Here is a 16,641-nt window from a genome sequence, read left to right as displayed (position 1 = left end):
GACTGATCAAACGTGGATAACTGTTGAAGTTGGGTAAGGCTGCAGGGGGATTTGTATCACAATCCCATTTTGTGTCTTTGAGAATTTCCATAATAAAAAGTTAAAATAAAAACACAATGGAGATGCAGCTGCTTTGGTCCAAGCAGGGCCCTGTGTGACCCTCAAGCCTCAAGGGTGGGCAAAGTCACCTGTTCCTTATACTTGTGGCCCCAGCCTAACCTCCTTCTCCGTGTCCTTACCATGAAGAGCACACACTTCAACAGTGAACTGGTGGCCATGGAGGCAGGAATTCAGATTTTTGAAGGAGATCTGTAAGGAAAATCTGGGAATGGGGAGGGCCCATCTTCAGGCTGAGCTCCCCAGGCTGTGTGAGGCCTTCACTCTTGCCCCACTGATCTGGCACTACAAAGACTCTCTGGGCCAAGGAATTGCTCTTTCACAGCCTCAGGCACATGCGAGGAAAGGTTTCCACTGCCTTGAAAGGCCCCTGGGTCCCTCAGCTCTGTCACTGTGCCATTTTCTCTAGAAAAGCCTATCGCTGGAGTGGAGAGCTGTCCCATCCAAGCCCCAGGGAGGTCCTCCAGGCGTCCTTGCTGGAGAGATCCTTTTCCTGAATGGAGATCTCTATTGCTTTGGAAGTGTCTACCTGCATATCTTAGATGCTGGCTCACACCCCCAGAACATCTCCAGAAAGTTACTGAAGATCCATGTTCTTCTCCTTCTCTCCTTCTCTGAGCCTACTCCACACACTCCCATTTCAGAGCCTGGGAGAGCAGGCAACGTTTACCACTGTGCGCAAGAAAACCCTGCTGGGTTGAGGTGGACTGGAGGATCCATCTCCGAGGATTAGAGGTCTCCAAGCCAATACGACTATTAGGATTTGGAGGCACTCTTCGGTGACCTGATTTGTGTCATCCTGGACAATTCCTTCTACCTCTTTTGAATCTAACTGCTCTCCTTTGAAGGACAGGAGTGATAGGAGATCTGGCTGCACGACTCTGACCGGTGGCCAGGAATCCTCACCCCCATGGTCCTTCAAGACTGAGAGTTGAGTGGTGCCCAGGTTAATGCTGCCTGTTGTACCCATGAGAAAAGGAGATGTGGTTTTGATCAGGTCTGCCAGAGTCTGCATTCCAGAACCTTCTTAACAATCCTCACGATATCAACAAATCAATCACCAGGCTTCAGTTAAGCCAGCTACTCCCCAGGCAGCTATGTTTCTTGCCATTTGGAACCTTATTCTGTCTACCTATAATTCTGGTTTCTCATGTCATGCTAGCGGTAAGTGGAGGAGGGGGGTGGACAGGAGGGAACTGAAGGTTGTCTGGCTGGAGCCCTTCCTAAGCAGTTGTTGGCAGCCTAGCCCAGGTCCCTCTGGCATTGGTTGTGTGGTCCCTTTGGTGTCTGGCACAGTCACTACCCATAACCAGTTTGGCATGGGGGTTACAAGGATGGCTGTGGAGCCTCTGGGGTCAGGACACTTGGAGCCCACTCTCAGCTCAGCTGCTGACTAAGGTTCTATGTGCTACGGCTGCCCTTTAACCTTTCTGGGCCTCAGTTTTCCCATTTGTGAAGTGGGGATAATAACATCCCCTACCTCAGAAAGTTTTTTGGTAAGAATTAAATGAGTCAAGCTCTCAGAAAACTGCCTGGCATGAGATAAGGGCTCAACATCTCTCAGTTGGGACTGCGAATGCTCACTTGCTGCCTGCCCGATGCTCTGTGACTTCTGACTAACTGTCTCCGGCAGGTGAGATTGTGATGGGAGTGGAGGGTGCAGAGTTATTGCATGGTGGGAGAAAACAGAAAGCAGTGTTAGTTATTTTATTAGATCACAAGACAGGAAAGAAGCCTGCATCCTGAGTTCTACCCAACATCCCAGGGAGCAGCCCATTCTTGCATCTCTCCTTGGCCGCAGTCCTGAGACCATGTTCAGGGCAAGTCTGCTCTTTCTGCTGACTTCTGTATTAGGTCCCTCACCTAGTTGCTGCCACTTGACTTTTTCCTTGGCAATTAACCCAAAAAAACTGCCTGGGAGGGGAATTTGTTTCCTTGAATGCCTAATTCACTGGGTGTCTACTTTGTGCTCCCACTTGGCCAGGTTCTGGGGACTCGTGAATGCATAAGACAGAGATCCAAAGTCTCCCAGGCCTCAGGATCTACCAGGCCCATAGCTCTCATCCGTCAGCCTCACCCTCTCCAACCCAGACACGCACCAAGCACCCTCAGAGCCTTCACCCCTGCTCTTCCCTGAGCTCAGAGCCCTCTCCCCACCCACATATATACACACGACTCCCTCCCTGGCTTCCTGCAGGTCTGTGTATGAAAGTCACCTCCTTAGAGAAGCCTCCTCTGATTTCGCTCTTTAAATCAGCCCTCCACAATCTGATCTGTTCCCTGCCTTTTGGTCTTCACAGTACTCATCACTCACTATTTGATATTCCATTATCTATTCATGGGATTTGCTTTTTATCTGTCTCTCCCAGAATTGAATAGACGTCAGATATTCTTAACCTTTTTGTGTTCCATGACCCCATCAATAGTCTAGGGGTCTACAGATCATCCCTTTTCAGAGTAAGGTTTTATAAATATATAAGAGAGAACACATAGTATCACAAAACAAACCAACTATATTGAAATATGGCTATCAAAATGTAAAAGAAACCTCAAAATTATGATACAAGGATTACATATGCTTATTTGTTAATTCATAAAATAACAGAATCTAAAAGTGGCCTCCCAATTTCTACTTTTAAGGTAATGCTATTTCCAATAAATATTTCTAGACCTACAAAAGAACTATAATGTGATATGAAAAGACTTATTTTTATTAATAACAAAGCCACAGGCACTGCTAATACTAGTGTGGTTTGTTGCCTAAATTCATAATTGAAGAAAATGCTATATTTTTGCAAGTTTAGTGAAAAGGAAAATGCATTTTCTGCCTCACTCAAGTTCAAGATTCCCTTGAGTTCTTCAGGTCAGGTTGAGCTCTTTAGGCCACAGGTGTTGTTTTCTCTCCTGCTAGCACCAAAAACCACGCCTGGAACATCACCGGTGCTCAATAAATATTTCTGGAACAAACAAATACTTATGTTACAATCTGGTAGTTAAAGGGTTAAAATTTGTTTCCCAATTTTCACATTCATTTTAATTATAAAATGATAACAATAGGTACTATGCAATGATTGCTTTCTGTATACCAGACCCTCCTTTATAAGCATTATCTCATTTAATTCTTCTAATAACCCTGCAGTGTGTACTATTAATACTTTCATTCTGTGGGTATAGAAACTGAGACAAAGTTTAAGCAATCTGTCAAGGCCACAAGGCTTATATTAGGACTCAGATCTGTCTGTGTTCTTAAATTATTAAGTTTAGCTTCCTATGAGGGTCTCAGCCTCCAGGACTGGCCCACAGTTCCAACAGGTCCTTCCCTGATGAACTTCATTGGGTAGAATTCGCACCAGCTTTCTTCTACCCTGGTCCTCTTATGCTACCTGTGGTGCCAGCGGCGGGATCTTAGCCACTCACCCAGCTTAACACAACTACCTAAAAGCTAATGACCCCCAGGCTGGTATTACCAGGATCAATTTCTCTTCTGCTCTCCAAATCTTAAAAGTCCACTCTCCTATTGAATTCCTTCGCCTAGATGTTCTTTAAGCCTACATTAACGTAAGAGTCACCTTCACCACAAAGACTTTCCTGACTCTTCCCAGGTAGATCTGCTATGTTGTGTCCCCATTGTTTTCTGCACACACCCTACTACTACTCCAGTAATATTGTATTCGTTTATGTACCCTCCTCTTTTTATCATTCTGGTAGCTCCTTGATAACACAGACTATTTCCATTTTGTCTCTAAATCCTAGGACATAGTGCAATGTCTGACATAGTAGGAAACTGTGAATGCTTGTTGAGTGGGCAAACAGATGAATGAATTAATTAATTACATGCACCAATCATGGTCAACATTTTGACTGTTGCGTTCATTATTAATTGCATATAACCAAGTGTCTAATACCATTATGTGGCCCAAGAGAAATAGATTTTGAAGATGCAGAAACAGGGTTCCCCTTTATTTCCAAACCTGAAGGTGGCCTGCAAGAAAAGTATCTAGAACTAGATCACAACAGGGTAAAATATCTATTTGTTTCAGTTCCTCAAATCAATTCAAACCCCGTTAATACTTAATTTAATTCACGGGCTTTTTTTTTTTTTTTTTTAACAAAGAACATTAACAGATATGTTATTAAGCTGTGGGGTCATTCATAATTGGTCATCTCTCTGTGAATTAAATTTTAAAAAGGAAAAGTAAAATCAAAGAATAATCAGATTTCCTATTTATGCAGGACAACTAAGTTAAATTATATTTACTTTCTAAAAATAGATTATTTTCTTAAGAAATAAACATTTATTTTGATCTCAAGTGATCTCAATATATCTTATATAGAGTTAACAAATACATTCCAGGTAATAGTATTATAGACTTAATAGATTTAGCATGCATTTAATGATGTTTGAGTGTAGAGCACTGAGCTGAGACCTGAAGGAAAACAAAGATAGATTGAACACTGCCTCTTCCCTAAAAAGGAGCCTGGAAACAATAGAAGAGTGTAAGCCTCGAGGGATGGGCTGAGCTAAGCTGATGATGGAACTTATTCTTCAAGATATCAAGTACTGAGGCATTTTGAAGTCTTGGTCTAGTGGCATGTCTAATGGTGGAGAGGCCTCTTGGGTCTGCAGAGAAAGCAGGATGTGGGATAAATGGCCACTTTAAAACCACACTTTCCTTATTAATTCCCAGCAGTGATGGGTACCTCGAGTGTGCCCCGATCTCCAGCTGCCACAAACAATGCTGTGGTGAGCATGTGATGACTCTCAATCCAATGACTAATGTTCTTATACAGAGAGAAGAAGACACAGAGGTGTGAAGACAAAGGCAGGTGATGAATTGCCAGGAGCCACCAAAAACTGGAAGAGGCAGGGAAGAATTCTTCCTAACATGAAAACAGCACCAAAGGGATGTTGCTAAACCATTCATGAGAAATTTCCCCCATGATCCAATCACTCCCACCAGGCCCCACCTCCAATATTGGGTATTATAATTCGACACAAGATTAGGAAAGGGACACAGATCCAAACTATAGCAAGTATCGAAGAATTGGGGGATCATATTTTAAAACCACCACAGTCAAGATACCGGTCTTGGGTCCCTTTCTGCAATTAGTTGAGTCTTCTTGAAAGAAGACCTTTACCTTACTAGTCCTAGGTTTTTTGCAAAGAAGATGAGGACATTGGGCCACATGGCTATCTAAGGATCTCTGATTCAATGTCCACAAATCACCACAGTGTTTAGGTACAGGAAAACTCTGCTGTAAGAGTTGTTTTAGTTTTTCAGTGGTTACATTGTATTGCGATCCCTTCACCCATGGCCGAATCCCTGTCCTTGTGCAGCTTATTTAGCTTGGCTGCAGTTTTAGGTCTATTTCAGAAATCCCCCTGAGTTCTGAAGGGGGCAGGGGAGACTAACTCCACTGCTGGGACACAGGCTCTGTTGTGCTGCCATCCCCTCCCTTGGGCTGCCCTGCACAAGGATTCCGTCAGGAGCAGCTTGCTCAGAATCTAAAAGAGTAGCTGCTTTGGTGTTCCAGTAGCCTCTTCTCCAAGATCTGTCTAAGAGAGCATAAAATATCCTCAAGTTAGGGAAGGGTATGGACAAGAGATGGAGGGATTTGCTCAGTACCTTTTATTCCCTCACTACAGCAGATGGAAGAGATGCTGCTGCTTCTGCCTTGTGATGCTAGAGGAACCAGGGAGATCAGGGAGGTTACTCCCTCACGCCAAAACCTGGAACACAAGATGAGAAACTCTTACCAAGACCTAATGTACACCTGTAAGGTGAGACATGAAAATGAAGCACCTCCTAAACTACCAAGAGCAGGTGGATCAACTTGGATGTGATTGCAGAATCCACATGACAGATTCCAGGCCTAACCATGATATAGGCTCAGAGTCATTTTCATTTTTGCCAATGGATGTTTGCAGGGCCCTCCTTCAGAGAGGGGTGATCAGAGGAGACAGGAAGAATAAGCCACGGAGAAGTGCTGACCTTGTTTATTGAGGAATTTCTGAGTGTACTGGAGGAATCACAACCCAGGGAGAAGTCAGACAGACACCTCAGAAAAATAATGCTAACAAAAACAAACAAGATTTTTACTGATCCTCTTCAATTTCCACTTGGATATATAACTGTATCATTTATAAGTTCGGCTTTCTTTACATAATAGATGAATTCCAAAGAAGTTCTATGGCTCTATGTAGAAATATTTTTCTAAATGTATTTTATAACATTTTAATGTGCAATGAAAAGTGTTTATTTTAAAAAGGCTTACTTGGTGCTGTTCTCATGATAGTAAGTGAGCTCTCTTGAGATCTTGTTATTTAAAAGTGTATGGCACCTTCACTCCCTCTCTCTTGCTCCTCCTACCACATGAAGGTGCCTGTTCCCATTCGCCTTCTGCCTTGATTGTAAGTTTCCTGAGGCCTCCCCAGAGGCCGAGTAGATGCCAGTATCATGCTTCCTGTATAGCCTGTGGAACCGTGACCCAGTTAAATCTTTTTTCTTTATAAATTATCCAATCTCAGGTATTTCTTTATAGCAATGTGAACTCTCTTATTGAGAAGACATCTGTGTGCCTTCTCCTTGAATCTGGGCTCTGTGATTGATTGACCAATGGAATATGACAGAATTGACAGCATAGAATGTTCCCAATTCAGGACTTTAAGAAACTGGGAGCTGCCACTTTCTATCTCTTGGAACTCTTATTAATGGAACCCAGCAACCATGCTGTGAGGAAGCCCAAGCAGCCAATGGAGCGGCTAATGTGGAGAGAAATTAATGTCTTTAGTTTTCAGACCCCAGCTAAGCTCCCAGGCAATAGCAAGTCCCAATTTATCAGCCATGTGAGCAAGTCATTTTGGAAGTGGACCTTTCAACTCCACTTCACCCCAGTCCCACTTCATCCCAGCCCCAACTGGTGCTGCATGGAGCAGAGATGGGCCTTCCCTGCTAACCTCTGTTAAAATTGCAGATTAGTGAGTTAAATAAATGTTTACTTTTGGACATTTAACGGTTTTAAGCCACCAACTTTTGGGGTAATTTGTTTCATAGCAATAAATGACTAGAATACTTTCTGTCCAATATACTCCCTATTATAGCAACAACCAACATCTTCTCGAGAATGGGAGATGGGGCCAGTGGGTGAAGTACTACATCAGTGTTTCTTACTCTTAGCCAGATATCAGAATGATGTGAAAAGTTGTTAAAAATGCAAATTTCCTGACTATTTCAGCAGATCTTGGGTAGGTCCAAAAACCTGCATTTTTCACAAGTGTTCCAATTGTCCAAGAATACTGTATTGTCACAGGTTAATTAAATTATGGTTACTCTACTAGAAGAACAATTTCATTGACTAGAAATACTTTGGGAAAATTACAACTGTCCTTCTGCTATACTTTCTTTCATACCTTTATCATTTTGTAGTTTGCAAGAGAATGGTATTCTAGCCTCCTAGAAAGAAGAACAAAACGTTACATTAATGCACTAAATCATATTAGCTAAACTACATAGCTTTGGAGTTGAGAGGCCTTTTGCCTTAAAGGTCTGCCATTCAAATTCTGCATGCTCAGGGCTGCCAGCCTACAACTCTGCCCTGTGTCCTCTCAGCTGCCTGTCGCTTACTGGAGACAGATGCAGGGTAGTAGGAGCACATACCCAAGAACCAGACAAACCTGGGTTCAAAGCCTGGGGGGCTTCTTGTTAGGTGTGTGACCTTTAGCAAGTCATCTTCCTAAGTCTCTGATTACTCATCCATAAGATGATAATAATCATGTTGCCTATCTCACAGGATTGCTGTGAGGATTAAATGACCACTATACATTAAGTGCTCAGTACAATGCCTGGCACAGTGTAAGGGCTCATTAGATATGTCCAACAAAAGATAAATACACATACATGTCACAGTACCTACATTTATACCTGGAGATGGGAAAATGGATAAAATCAGTGGTAACCCCACATTGATATGAGCCAGAGTCAAATCACTAGGGCACATTTTAAAAACACAGATTTCAAGGCCACAGTCTCACTGATTCTGGGTCAGTAGATGTGCATGAGCCCAAGAATTTGTGCAAATAATTAGAAGGAACCATGAGGTCCGGGATCCAGTAGAACACTCAGAGTTTTTTGCTCTGGACCATGCTGAAGACCAGTCATCAAAATCGTCTGTGAGTTATTGCTCCATTCCAGCATATTTCCCTGCATTTTATGCAGCCCAACTGCAACAATGAGGCTACCATGCTCCTTAACAGATTTGAATGACACAGGCCTCCATGGGTTAGTCCTGTTTTTAGCTTCCAAGGAGACTGATTCTCTAGTCTTTCCAGGACAAGGAGTGAGGAAAACCCCAGGCACCTTGGCTTCCTTAACTTCTCTCAAAGCTTCACATTCGCCACCTCCACACCTGACCCTGCTCTCTACCCACAGAATAAAAGTAGATGTCACTACCCAAGATTTTAATTAATCGTCTTTCTATTTTTTTTTCCTTTTGGGTTAGACTTCTAAGTGTCTATCATGTTGATAGCACTCTAGGGAGTCTTTTGTTCTGAATAGGTGAAAAATTGTACCCACAAAAAGAGTTCCCCATCCGATCAATTCTCTCTAACAACTTTATTGATTAGCTGCAGGAACATTTTTCATTTATTAATTATGAGGAAGATGTTTCAGGGATTCCTTAAAGTTAACTATTGTGATTTTTTTTAAAAAAAATACTGAGTTAACATTGACTGACTTGACTCAAACTGCTTAACAGGGCAGAGAGTCTTAAAGCAGGTATTTGGAGTCTCAGCGCAGGAAGCTATTAAGTGCCTGTGAGCATAGGCAGTGGTCTGAATCTTCATTTGGGGCTGATTAATTGATTACTTGGAAAAAAAAAAAAACATGGCTTGTCCTTTTCAATAATGTGTTAGCATCAAAATATCATCCCATTATGATGTCCAGGCTGGTGATAGTTAATTAATTAATCGGTGCCAGTTAAAAACAATGTTCGACCCAGGTAAATCTTTCATTTATTAAAATCAATTTTGGTAATGGCTTTGCAAAGGGATTTGGGAGCAGAGTCAGAATATTGGCCAGCTCCTCCTTCCCTCCCCTTCTTCTCTCCCTCTTCTCCCCCTCCCCCATTCCTTCCCCCACCTCACCTCCCTAGTCCATCCAGCTCCCCCTGACTCTGGGGTTGGCAGGTGTCTATTAGCACCCCATTCAGCAGTGTGGGTCAGAGGCTCCCTGGGCTGTGGATATTCTGTCGGATGCAGGCTGGCTTCCTCCTCCTCCCCACGAGTTACTTAGCAGAAAACAATCTGAGAGCAGACATCCCTGCCAGCTTAATTCCCAAGGCTTCCTGAGGAAGAATGTTGGGCTGCTCGGAAGAGAGGGAACCTGTACCAGGAAAACAAATTCTTGCTCACCAGTAGTATCCCCAGCCCTGTCACTCACCATATCCTTGCTAGACAACATTCATAGCAAGTAACCCTAATCATGAAAGAAAGAAAAAAATGCATCCAACTTCATGGGTGAACCAGGCACTGTGCTGGACACAAACATGAATAGGGATCCATCTCTGCCCTCAGGGTGATTCCAGTCTATGGAATCAGTCTTTTTACAGTTCTAGCAGAACTGAGGAACATGCAGGAGGAAAACTGGTGATGTGTATTAATCTGTTTTGATGCTGCTAATAAAGACATATCCGAGACTGGGCAATTTATAAAGGAAAGAGGTTTAATTGACTCAGAGTTCCACATGACTAGAGAGGACTTACAATCATGGTGGAAGCAAAGGAGGAGTAAAATCACGTCTTACATGGTGGCAGGAAAGAGAGCCTTTTGCAGGGGAACTCCCCTTTATAAAACCATCAGATCTCATGAAACTTATTCATTATCACAAGATAATGGGCATGGGAAAAACCCACCCCTATGATTCAATTACCTCCCACCAGGTTCTTCCCACAACACAAGGGGATTACAGGAGCTACGATTCAAGATGAGATTTGGGCAGGGACACGGACAAACCATATCATGGCACATGGATAAGATTAGGACAAGAGGAGATTTCCTCAGGTGCTTCAGAGGAAAAATGGATTTGAACCCAAGTAAAAGGTTATATAAAAAGGTATTTCTCATGAGGAATAGGAGAGAGTAAAAATGAATTTGATTGGTGAATGTGGAATGATGCCAGGGAAAATGAAAAGGGAGTAAGAGGCAAAACCAAACCGAACCCCAAAATCCTTGTGGCTGCTCAGGGAGCTCACGGTGGAGTTTGAGGTTTTGGGGAGCCCTGGAGTAGAGTGGGCCATAGATTAGTGGTCAGGGTGGAGGGCTGAGTCAGAGGAGCTTGGGGTCCTGAAGAGTCAAGTAGAATATCAAAAGCTTTGAGCCATGTGTTTGATGTAAAAAGATAAATGAGGGGGGAGGAACGCAGATTTGAGAAGACTGATATGGGAATATAATGCCACAGGGCTGGTCTGGGTTCTCCAGCAAGAATCAACCTTCCCAGGACTGGAGAGAGCTCAGCAGAAGGGAGGCAGTGAGGGACACAGTGGGCATGTGACCATTTAAAATAGGTTGAAGTCTCCAGAAAAGTTACATCCCAGGCTCCTCAAAAAACTTGCAAATGTGACCTTAAAACTACTTACTGTGTTCAGAAATTATGGAAATGAGGATAGGAAAATAATGTATTGGCAAAAGTTCCCATTCTCAAATAAAAAGAAAGTGTAGATTCTGGAAACCATAAACTTGAAGTCCCCTGACATGCATGCATAGCTCCCTGATAAAATTCCAGATCAAATTATTAAAAGGAAGATTGGAGGCTGGGGGTGGTGGCTTATGCCTGTAATCCCAGAACTTTGGGAGGCCAAGGCGGGCAGATCACGAGGTCAAGAGATTGAGACCATCCTGGCCAACATGGTGAAATCCCGTCTCTACTAAAAATACAAAAATTAGCTGGGCGTGGTGGTGCGCACTTGTAGTCCCAGCTTCTTGGGAGGCTGATGTGGGAGAATTGCTTGAACCCAGGATGCAGAGGTTGCAGTGAGTCGAGATCACGACCACTGCACTCCAGCCTTGTGACAGAGTAAGACTCCGTCTCAAAAATAAAGTAATATAAAATAAAATAAATATAAATAAATAAAAAATAAAAGGAAGATTGGAGGATTTTAGAAATGAATTCAGAGGTTCTTAATGGTTAAAATAAAATTGCTAATAACAAGCCAAATAAACCATATTTCCTTTCTGATAAGGTTATAGGCTCATGTATCAGAGGCATGACATAATTGTGGATCTTCTCTATTCTAGCAAAGCAGCTGAGCTGAGCTTGTCTGATATTCCTATGGGCAAATTTGTAAATTCTGAGTTGAACTCATGCAGTTAGTTTGAATCACCACCAATGAGCATTCTTACTGAAATAATCTTGATTATTCAACAATGGGAGGAATTTAGTTTAGAATTCTTTTCCTAACCCTACCTTGTTCAAAATTTGTTTGTTTTTTTTGTTGTTGTTGTTTGAAGTAAATGAAGGCACAGGAAACATGCTTATCATATTTCTACATATGACTCATGTCTGGAAGGGATAGTTAACACAATGAAAGAACAAATCAATATTCAAAGTTATTCTGTTAGGTTGGAATATGGAAAAAAACCTAAGAGTATAACAGGAATAAACATAAACTCTGAGCTTAGGTTAAAAAATCAGTAACAAAGGCACAACACTGAGAATGTATGACTTGGTAGAAGTTGATATAAAAAGAAACTGGGAGTTTATCTGACCTTAAGGATACAATAGCATCACGTGACTGGTAAGGAAGCTGATGCAGCATTAGGCACTGTCTTAGTTTGGGTGTCCCTAAGGCAGAACTTGAGATGAGAATTCCAGTACCAGTAATTACTTTGGAAGGTGAACCCAGGAAGCCTCCTCGCATATGGGATGGGGGAAGTGACACAGGGAAGGAGCCAAGAACGGATGAGCATCAAGTCAGCAGTGAGAAGGGTAACAGGAACATGATGCTGCTGAGAAACTCTGAGGAGGGTGGAGAGCATGAATCTCAGGGCTGCCCCAGCTGAGTGGTGAGGGAGCTGCAGTATTTATACTCCACCTTTCATTTCGTTACTGGCTGAAGGCTCCTTTGGGGAGTGTTGACTCCTTGGCACTTCTGACTGTGCACAAAACAGGCTCTAGCAGACATAGAAAGTCCTCAGGCAAAGATATATAGATGCTGACAGTTAGAAATCGGGCCACCATGCACTAAAATGTTAAGACTCAAGAAGATATGGGCTGGGCACCAGTGACATCAGCTATATTCTCTAAGAATTATATAACAAACACATGTCTGTCCTGCTGGTCAGCCACCATCTGGTGTTCTATTTAATTCTGGGTGCCACATTCAAGAAAAACATTGAAGAGCTGGAGTAGAGGACCAAGATCACAAAGGTTTGAGGACTATGTCATCTGGAGATGGAACTAAGGAGACCAAGTTTGGAAAAGGAAAAACAAGGGCAGATGATATCCGCTTGACATCTCATCTTGGGTGTCTAACAGACATCTTCAACTTAACATGTCCAAATGGGACTTCAGAGTTCTCCCCTAAAGCTAGAATACCATGTTTTAAATATGCTGGATAAATATAGAAAATGCACTATGGCCCCTACTGCCACTACCCCTCCATGCTGCCATGGTCATACTCCTGTTCTAAAGGGAGGGTGTGAAAGGAGAACTGAGTAAATATGGAATACCAAAACACAAATGCCAAAAAAGGTTAATATCTATACATAGAAGTGATTTTAAAGATGTGCTGGGCTTTGATATTGAAATAACTGAAAGAATATACAAAACTTGAACAGATGCTTAATCTGAGACTATAAAAGAATAACAAAATGATCCATTTTTAAAAGATAAAGACAACACCATGAATGAACAAATAAGAGATTATTTATGCCAGGTGCAGTGGCTTATGCCTATAATCCCAGCACTTTGGAAAACTGAAGTGGGAGGATTGCTTGAACCCAGGAATTCCAGACCAGCCTGGGCAACATGGCTAAACCTTGTCTTTACAAAAAACAAAAAACAAAAATTAGCTGGGTGTGGTGTCACATGGCTGTAGTCCCAGCTACTTGGGAGGCTGAGGCAGGAGGATTGCTTGATCCTTGGGAGGTCGAACTGCTCAATCCCTGAAGGTCCATAATCATGTCATTGCACTACAGCCTGTATGACAGAGAAAGACCCTGTCTCAAAAAAGAGATTAATTACCACTTACGTAAGCATATATTACATGATTAGATATTCCTACACAGAGATAGATATATAGGCTTATTTAACTGTTAATTATTCATTCATACAGGCATACACACAGTGCAAATTATAGCTGGGTATGACAGTACTGTAGTTTTGATATTAATACCAATTCTTCCCAGTTGGCAAAAATAAATTATGGCATTCCCAACCGATAGACCATTCAGTGGTGGAACTCCCTGTATGTTGATACGGAGTCATCTTCAAGACCCAGCTTTCTCACAGTGAACAGAGTCTTCCTCTTGCCATGCTCGCTGGTCCAGGGCTCACTTGGTTTCAAGTTTGCAGTGGCTTGAGGGTCCTTATCTTCCTTGTGTTGCTCCAGGATCCTAGTCAGACTACTTATTAACCATGTGGCTTGAAAAAAAAATCCCATAACTTAACAGGATTCAGTTTTCCTTAAATGCCTTTCTCATGAGTTTGCTGGGGAGAACAAGCAGGGATAGAAATGAGTTTTTGGAGATTTGGGATTTGATTTTCTTTTGAGTTGACCTGGGGAGAATGAGAAGCCACAGATATCTCTAAAGCTGTTGTAGAAAGAAGCATTTGTTCTTCTTTTCTTTTAATATTATTCTGGCTTGGGACAAAATACTTTTTCCTATAATCCCTGCCTCCCTTGAGGAAATCATTCAGGAGGCAGTGACCTGGACCAATTGTAATGGACATGTACAAATCTGAACAAATGCAAGAGAATAATGTACAGAAACAAAGAAAGCATCTGTATCCAAGACATCAGGTTTGTACAGTTTAGGACGGAAGCTGTGGCCCAGGCGCTCTGGGAATCCCAAGTTAGTGTGGAGAAGAGAAGCTGTCAGCTCTCATCTAGGCTGTTCCGAAAGATTCCCCACGACAGTCAGGATCCCACAACAAATTGAATAAGCAGAAATACACGGTTTGACTGGCAGATATAAGGGACATTTTCCAAAACTTAGAGAGAACCGATAGGATGCAGAGAGGACACTTAAATGTCTAGTGCTCAAAAACAAATTCAAATAGAATATCTACTTGTAACATAAAAGAAGTTATTTCTGTATAAATCTAAGAAATCAAAGTAAACGTTTGAGGCAGGATGAAAAACTCAGAGCTGATTCTGATGATGTAAGGATTTTAACAAGAGCTTCATTGGATTATCTGTTGCTATCAGTACTTTCTAGAGAATTAGGCAGAGACAGGATAGAACAATTTTGTCCTCTTTCTAGCTAAGTGGCTGCCTTGCAAGGGCCTGGAATTCTAGGCAGTTTCAGTGCTCTGGGCTTTGTGGGATGCTGGTGAAAGAGTAACAATACCTTGTACCTGAACAAGTCTTTCCTAGTTGCAAAGCACTTTCTCATCAATTATCTTAGTTGAACTCAACATCACTATGAAAAATGCATTGTGAGGGAACGGGTTCTGCAAAATGAGGGACTGTTGGCATCTCACAGTGAGAAGTGATGACCTGGAACACCTGTTTTCTTTTGTGTGTTCTTTGTACCATGCTAAGCTACCTGTAAGACCCACTCCTCTTTTCCTAAAATATCTCACCCCTGACCTACCTTTATGTGCAAACTTTCATTCCTGAAGTTTCATTCTTTCAGCAAAGATAGCTCTGGAGGCTCCATACCAAGATGAAAATACCTCTAGGAGGATGATCACATTGGCGACATTATCTGCCAGCGAGGATGAATTTATCTAATTGGACCCTTGGGAGATGGACGATAAGACAGATATGTTCTGAAACAAGAAGGAAGGGAATGTAAAAACAACTGGACACAAAGCAGTGCTAAAGACAGAAGAGGAATCCAGGCAAAGTGTCCAGAGGAAACTCTGGGATCCAGAGAGCATTTTTAAGGTCATGGAGTGACCCAGAGAAAATAGAGAGAAAGGCCCTAAGACAAATGTCACCTACACTATGGTTTTACTGGGAGAAGGTTTAGATCATATGAGTCGTGGTAGGTCCTGAGTTTCAATATAGCAGGTTAGCTAAGAGAAATGAAGAGTCGGATTTGGTTGAATTAGAAAAAGGAGAACCTGGGCCGGGCGCGGTGGCTCAAGCCTGTAATCCCAGCACTTTGGGAGGCCGAGACGGGCGGATCACGAGGTCAGGAGATCGAGACCATCCTGGCTAACACAATGAAACCCCGTCTCCACTAAAAATACAAAAAAATTAGCCGGGCGTGGTGGCGGCGCCTGTAGTCCCAGCTACTCGGGAGGCTGAGGCAGGAGAATGGCGGGAACCCGGGAGGCGGAGCTTGCAGTGAGCCGAGATCGCGCCACTGCACTCCAGCCTGGGCGACAGAGCGAGACTCCGCCTCAAAAAAAAAAAAAAAAAAAAAAAGAAAAGAAAAAGGAGAACCTGGATGGACAGAGATGTCTATTGAGGTCAGTTAGCATAAGAAAGGTACCCCAAAACTTTAAATCTAGATGGGGAAGGATATCCCAGGATCTGGAGAATAAGCCCTTCAGAGAGAGAGAGTAAAAAAACTTTACAACCAACTGTGATGTGGAAGCCTGAGTAACAAGTCTGAGATGAGGGCCTGGCAGAGTGCACATTGAGCAGGTGAAGGTGAGTAAACTGGCCAAATCCACTGAAATGCCCCTGCAGCCTCCAGTTGTAGGAAATCAGGGACCCAGGTTAAAGACTTGGGGACATAAATGAGTAGAGGCCTGAGCTCTGTTACCCAGGGTACCAGGAGTTGGAAGCCTGGCTTGGAAAGGATGAGAAATTGGAGTTAAATACAACACACCCTTTGACCTACAATTTCACAGATGTTTCTCTACACATATTCTCATGCATGTGAGAAATGTCACACATACAAGAATATTCACTGTGGCATTGTTAGAAACAGCCTAAAGCTTCTTCAATAGAAGATGGCTAAAAATTTTTTAGCCATACTCATGCAATGGAGTATGAGCCATACTCATGCAACAGAAAAATAAGCTGCAGAACTTCCTTGGCACTGATCTGGAACAATCTTTAAGACTGTGTCCTCAAAATAAGCAAAGAAAGAATGGCATATATAGTGAGCTACCATGTTTTTTTGTTTGTTTGAGACAGGGTCTCACTCTGTGGCCTAGACTGGAGTGCAGTGGCATGATCACAGCTCACTGCAGACTCGAATTCCTGGGCTCAAGTGATCCTCCCAGCTCAGCCCCCTGAATAGCTACAGGCTACAGGTGTGTGCCATTATGCACAGTTAGTTTGTCTGTTTGCTGTTGTTGTTGTTGTTTTTGGTAGAGATGGGGTTTTGTTTTGTTGTCCAAGCTG

At 42.6% G+C, this 16,641-nt stretch overlaps 1 long non-coding RNA gene across 1 annotated transcript; it reads right to left on the bottom strand.

The window, feature by feature from the left end:
- Window positions 1-2,807: 2,807 nt before the first annotated feature.
- Window positions 2,808-15,094, bottom strand: LOC106994527 (uncharacterized). The gene is made up of 2 exons (XR_013408298.1): window positions 14,930-15,094; window positions 2,808-3,074 (listed from the first exon to the last, which is right to left on the bottom strand). It is a non-coding gene; the product is annotated as an uncharacterized LOC106994527 (long non-coding RNA).
- Between the last annotated feature and the right edge of the window lie 1,547 nt (window positions 15,095-16,641).

Source organism: Macaca mulatta, chromosome 18 (assembly GCF_049350105.2).
Source record: "Macaca mulatta isolate MMU2019108-1 chromosome 18, T2T-MMU8v2.0, whole genome shotgun sequence".
NCBI classification, from domain to species: Eukaryota; Metazoa; Chordata; class Mammalia; order Primates; family Cercopithecidae; genus Macaca; species Macaca mulatta.
Note: the sequence above shows the minus strand (reverse complement) of the source record. Positions and strands in the feature narration are given on the sequence as shown.